The sequence below is a fragment of the Rousettus aegyptiacus genome, unplaced genomic scaffold, assembly GCF_014176215.1.
Source record: "Rousettus aegyptiacus isolate mRouAeg1 unplaced genomic scaffold, mRouAeg1.p scaffold_m13_p_6, whole genome shotgun sequence".
In the NCBI taxonomy this organism is placed as follows: domain Eukaryota; kingdom Metazoa; phylum Chordata; class Mammalia; order Chiroptera; family Pteropodidae; genus Rousettus; species Rousettus aegyptiacus.
Window position 1 is genome coordinate 1,952,533 of NW_023416309.1, and position 5,596 is coordinate 1,958,128.

General features: G+C 30.1%; 1 pseudogene; it reads right to left on the bottom strand.

The window, feature by feature from the left end:
* Window positions 1-2,753: 2,753 nt before the first annotated feature.
* Window positions 2,754-2,872, bottom strand: LOC118604909 (annotated as a pseudogene).
* Window positions 2,873-5,596: the final 2,724 nt, after the last annotated feature.

The following is a 5,596-nucleotide window of genomic DNA, read 5'->3' on the forward strand; positions in this document are numbered from 1 at the left end:
TAATAGATACAGAAAACCATGACAAAAAATGTGTAGCTTAATGAGGCAAATACCTTTGTAACCATCACCCAGGCCAAGTAATAGAAATTGCCACTCATTCCAGAAACTCCTCAATATACCCTGTCTCAATCATAGTCCTCTCGCTCCACCAAAGGTAACCATTATCCTGAGCATTATGGTCACCACTTCCTTTCATTTCTTTATAGTTTTAACCCTCAAATGTGCATTTCTAGACACTACATTTAGCCTTGCTCATTTAAAAAATATTGATATGTCTTTATTCTCTTTCTTTTAAAACATTTATTGAGATATAATTCACATACTATAAAATTCACTTTTTTAAAAGTGTACAATTCAGAAGTTTTTTGTATGTTCACAAAGTTATGTAACCATCATTTCTGACTCTAGAATATTGTCATCATCTCCAAAGGAAATCCTATACCTATTATCAATTCTTCTTCCCCTAGACCCCTGCCAAACACTAATCTGCTTTCTGTCTCTATTGATTTGCCTAATCTGGATATTTCATATGAATGAAATCATATAAGATGTGTTCTTTAGTGACTGGCTTCTTTCACTTAGCATAGTGTTTTCAAGATTTATCAATTTTGTATAGCATAGATTATGGTGCTGGTTTCATGGATGTATACTTGTTTCCAAACTCGTCAAGTTGTATGCATTAAATATATACATTTTTGTATGTTAATCATACCTAAAGAAAGTGTTTTAAATAAAACATTCATCTATCTTGTAGCATGTAGCAGTACTTCATTTCTTTTTATGGCTGAAAAATATTCCATTGTATGTATATACCTCATTTTGCATATCCATCCATTTGTTAATACACATTTGAGTTGTTTCCATTTTTAGATATTATTAATAATGTAGCTATGAACATTTGTGAACAAGTTTGGGTGTGAAAGTGGGTTTTTATTTCTCTTGAGTGAAATTGCTGAGTCATATGTTAATTTTGTGATTAACTCTTTGAGGTACTGCTGAACCGTTTCGCAAAGTAGCTACATCATTTTACATTCTCACCAGCAATATGTGAGGGTTCTAGTTTCTTCACTTTTTTGCCACCCCTTGTTATTCTCCATCTTTTTGGTTATAGTTATCCTTATAGATGTGAAATAGTATCTCCTTGTGGTTTTTAATTTGTATTTACCTAATAATTAATGATGTTGGGCATCTTTTCATATAATTGATTACTTGCGTATTTCTTTTGGAGAAATGCTTATTCATATCCTCTGCACAATTTTAAACTAAATTCTTTTAATTATTGATATGAATGTTCATTATATATTCTTGATACTATTCCATTATAATATATATAATACATATTATTGGCAAGTATTTTCTCTTATTTTGTGGGTTGTCTTTTCATGTTCTTGATAGTGTCTTTGAAGCATAGAAGTTTTTAATTTTGATAAATCCAATTTATCTATTGTTTTTTTTTTGTTGTTGCTCATGTTTTTGGTATCATATTTACAAATCCATTGCCAAATCCTAGGTCATGTAGATTTGCCTCTATGTTTTCTTCTGAGAGTGTTATATCTTTTACTCTTACATTTAGGTCTTTGACCCATTCTGAGTCAATTTTTGGATATGGTGTGAGGTAGGAGTCTGACTTCATTCTTCTGTATGTAGGTATCCATTTATTCTAGCACCATTTGTTGCAAAAACTATTCTTTACTTATTGATTTGTCTTGCCATAATTATTGAAAATCAACTGGCCATAAATTGGGGAATTTATTTTTGGACTCTCAATTTTATTGCATTGGTTTCCATAGTTTTGTAGTAGGATTTGAAATTAGGAAGTGTAACTCCTTCAACTTTGGTCTTTTTCAATCTTATTTGCCTATTCTGGTTCTCTTGCATTTACCATATGAATTTTAGCATCAGTTGGCCAATTTCTTGAAAATTGGTACTAGAATTTTAAAAGGCATTGTAATAAATCTGTAGATCAATTGGAGATTATCGCCATTTTACCCATATTAAGCCATGGACACAGAACGTTTTTGCATTTTTTTAGGTCTTCTTTAATTTCTTTCAATGATGTTCTACAGTTTTCAATGTATAAGGCTTGTGCTTATTTTACTAAATTTATTCTTAAATATTTCATTATGTTTGATATGATAAATATAATTGTTTTCTTACATTTATTTTAATTTTGTTAATTGTTAGTGTATAGATATACAATTTTTAATTTTGTTTAATGATCTTGCATCCTGCAAACTGTAGAATTCATTTATTAGCTCTAATAGTGTTCTTGTTGATTCATTAGAATGTGTGTGTGTGTGTGTGTGTGTGTGTGTGTGTATTATGCCATTGGTGAATCAAGATAATTTTGTTTCTTCCCTTTCAATCTGGATTCCTTTTATTTAGTTTGCTTGACCAATTGTGTTGGCTAGAACTTCTAGTACAACGCTGAATATAAATGGTGAAAGGGGACATATCTGTCTTGTTCCTGATCTGATAGGAAAAGATTATGTTAGTTGTGGGTTTTTCATAAACAGCTTTTATCAGATTGAGAAAGTTTCCTATGTTGAATGTTTGTGTCATAAAAGAGTGTTGAATTTTTCAAATTCTTTTTCTGCATCTATTGAATTATCATGTGATTTTGATTTTTGGTTAACTAATATTATGTATTACATTGATTGGTTTTCATGTGTTGAACCAACCTTGCATTCTTGGGATAAATCTCAACTTCATTATTGTGTACAATGCTTTGTTTTTTTTTTTTTTTTAATTAAAGCCTACAGCACCTGATATTTCTAGGTGTTCTCCCATCCAAGTACTAACCAAGCCTGACCCTGCTTAGCTTCTGAGATCAGACAAGATAAGGTGTGTTCAGGGTGGCATGGCAGTAGACTATAATGCTTTTTATATTTTGCTAAATTTAATTTGTTAGTATTTTTTGTCTATATTAATAAAGTATATTATTCTGTAGTTTTTATGATGTTTTTGTGTCATTTGGTATTAGAATAATGCTGACCTCATAGAAGAAGTTGAGAAGTGTCCCCTCCTCATCTCTTTCTTGGAAGGTTTTGTGAGGATTGGTGTTAATTCTTTAAAAGTTGTTTAAAAATTCACCAATAAAGCCATGTAGTCCTAAGATTTCCATTGTGGGAAGTTTTTTGATTAACAAGTCAATTTCTTTACTTGTTATGTACCTATTCAGATTTTAAATTCCTTCTTGAGTTAGTTTCAGTAGTTTATGTCTTTTTTTAAAAAATATTTTTATTTTTTTATCATCTCAGCTTCAGTAGTAAGTAGTTTGTGTCTTTCTAGAAATTTTTCCTTTCACCTAGATTTTCTAATTTGTTAGCATACAATTGGTCATAGTATTCCCTTATAATTAATTTTATTTCTGTAAGATTGGTAGTAATGTCCATTCTTTTATTATTGATTTTAATAATTTAAGTTTTCTCTCTTTTTGTATTGGTTAATCTAGGTAAGATTTTTCAATTTCGTTGATTTTTAAAGAAATAACCAACTTTTGCTTTTGTTCTCTTTCTCTATTGTTTTTTTTATTATTATTTCATTCATTTTCACTGTAGTCTTTATTGTTTACTTCCTGTTTGCTTGATTTGAGTTACTTTGTTTTTTTATGTCTAGTTTTTTAAGGTGAAAAGTTAGATTATTGATTTGAGAACTTTGTCCTTTTTTAATATAAACATTTGCAGATATAACTTTTTCTCTAAGCACTACTTTAGTTGCAATCCATAAGTTTTGGAATATTATGTTTTTGTTTTTATTAATCTCAAAGCATTTTCTAATTTTCCTTGTGAATATTTTCTTGAGCCATTAGTTATTTAGGAATATGTTGTTTAATTTCCATGTTTGTCAACCTTCCAAATCTCCTTCCTCTTTGATTTCTAATTTCATTCCATTATAATAATTATTAGAGTAATAATTAGTATAATTTCAATTGTTTTAAATTTATTTAGCCCAATTTTATGGTTTATCACATAATTTATCATGGAGAATTTGAGAAGAATATATATTCTGTTGTTGTCAGATAGCATGTTTTATAAAGTTTCTTGGGGCTAGTTGACTTACAGTACTGGTGATGTCTTTGTTGGTCTTCTGTATGTTTGTTCTGTCCATTATTGAAAATATGCTACTGAAGCCTCTATTATTGTTGAATTGCCTATTTCTCCCTTCAATTCTGTCAGTTTTTGTTTCCTGTATTTTGAGGCCCTGTTGTTAGGTTTATATATATTAACAGTTGTTATATATTCTTGGTGGGTTGACTCTTTTATTATTATAAGGAAAAATAATGAGAACTCTCTGAAAAATGGTGTTTTGAAAGAGCCATAACTGTGTTTTGACCCTTACATTGTCTGCTAGGCTGCTTGTTTTACCATTACTTTTATAGAAATTTTCTTCAGAGGTTGGTTCTTACTATAATCTTTCCATTACCTCATTCCCTTCTTTTCTTTTCTTTATTTTTTAAATAATAACTTATTTGTTGAAGAATCTAGCCTGTTTGACTTGCAGAATTTCTCAAGTTTGGATTTTGCAATGACGTACTTTCTATATATTTCAATATGTTTTTTATCTTCTGAAGGTCACGAAATGGAGCTGACTCCAGATACTTGATCTAATTCAGTTTTTTTTAGAGCCTTTAGTAGGACTATGGATGGTGTTGTATCTTTCTACAGAAGACACAATGTTTGAATTTTTAGGGCAAATCTGTAATGTAGTCAAATTTATTTTTAAGCAGGTGGTAAGTATATTTATATTTTAAAATTTAAAAAAGGGCAGAAATCTCACTCAACCAAGCCTAGGACCTCATAACTGGCTATTAGATTAAAAACAAACAAACAAACAAACAAACAAACAAAAAAAAAACAAAAAAAAAACAAAAACAACAATTCAATCTGTTGATTTGTCAAATCTAGATTTTTAGCATTCAAGACCATCTATAATGACTTTGGTAATACTTCAGTATAGTATATTAACTACCTATGAATACTGGGTTAGTAATAATTATAAAAGCTAATATATAGTACTTATTTTGTATTAAGCATTAGACTAACCCTTTTTTGCATATTGTGTATATTTTCCATTTGCCTCTACTTGGCTTGTTATAAATTGCAAATGTGAATATATACAGTACCTACATTTTACCCCATCCATTCATATGTATTGGAAAGTGTTGATCATATTGTAGTCAATATCCCTGAGTCCCCCGTTTTGGTCTCTTCATTTTAAAAGCCTGCACAAAAATCTGTCGTAAGCAAAATATTCTTCTGCTCGATTGTAGCTATTCAAGAGGTGATGTTAAGGTATCACTGCAGGATATAGCTACAGAAGAAGCAGGCATGACAACCTTAACCATTTCACACATGTATATATTCATTGCACACACAGTGTCATAAGTCATGTGCTATCTGTGCTCACCTGATCTAGTAAGCCCATAGCCTGAGAGTCCTTGGACAGAGCAACTATGCTTAGGGTATTATCTGACTTGTGTTTTTTTTACATGTATGTTCAAATTTATTAGTTCATGCTAATTCATTTTCCAAGGTGATTGTTTGAACCAACTTACAGTCTCACATGCAGGATATGAGAATCTTACTTCATTCCA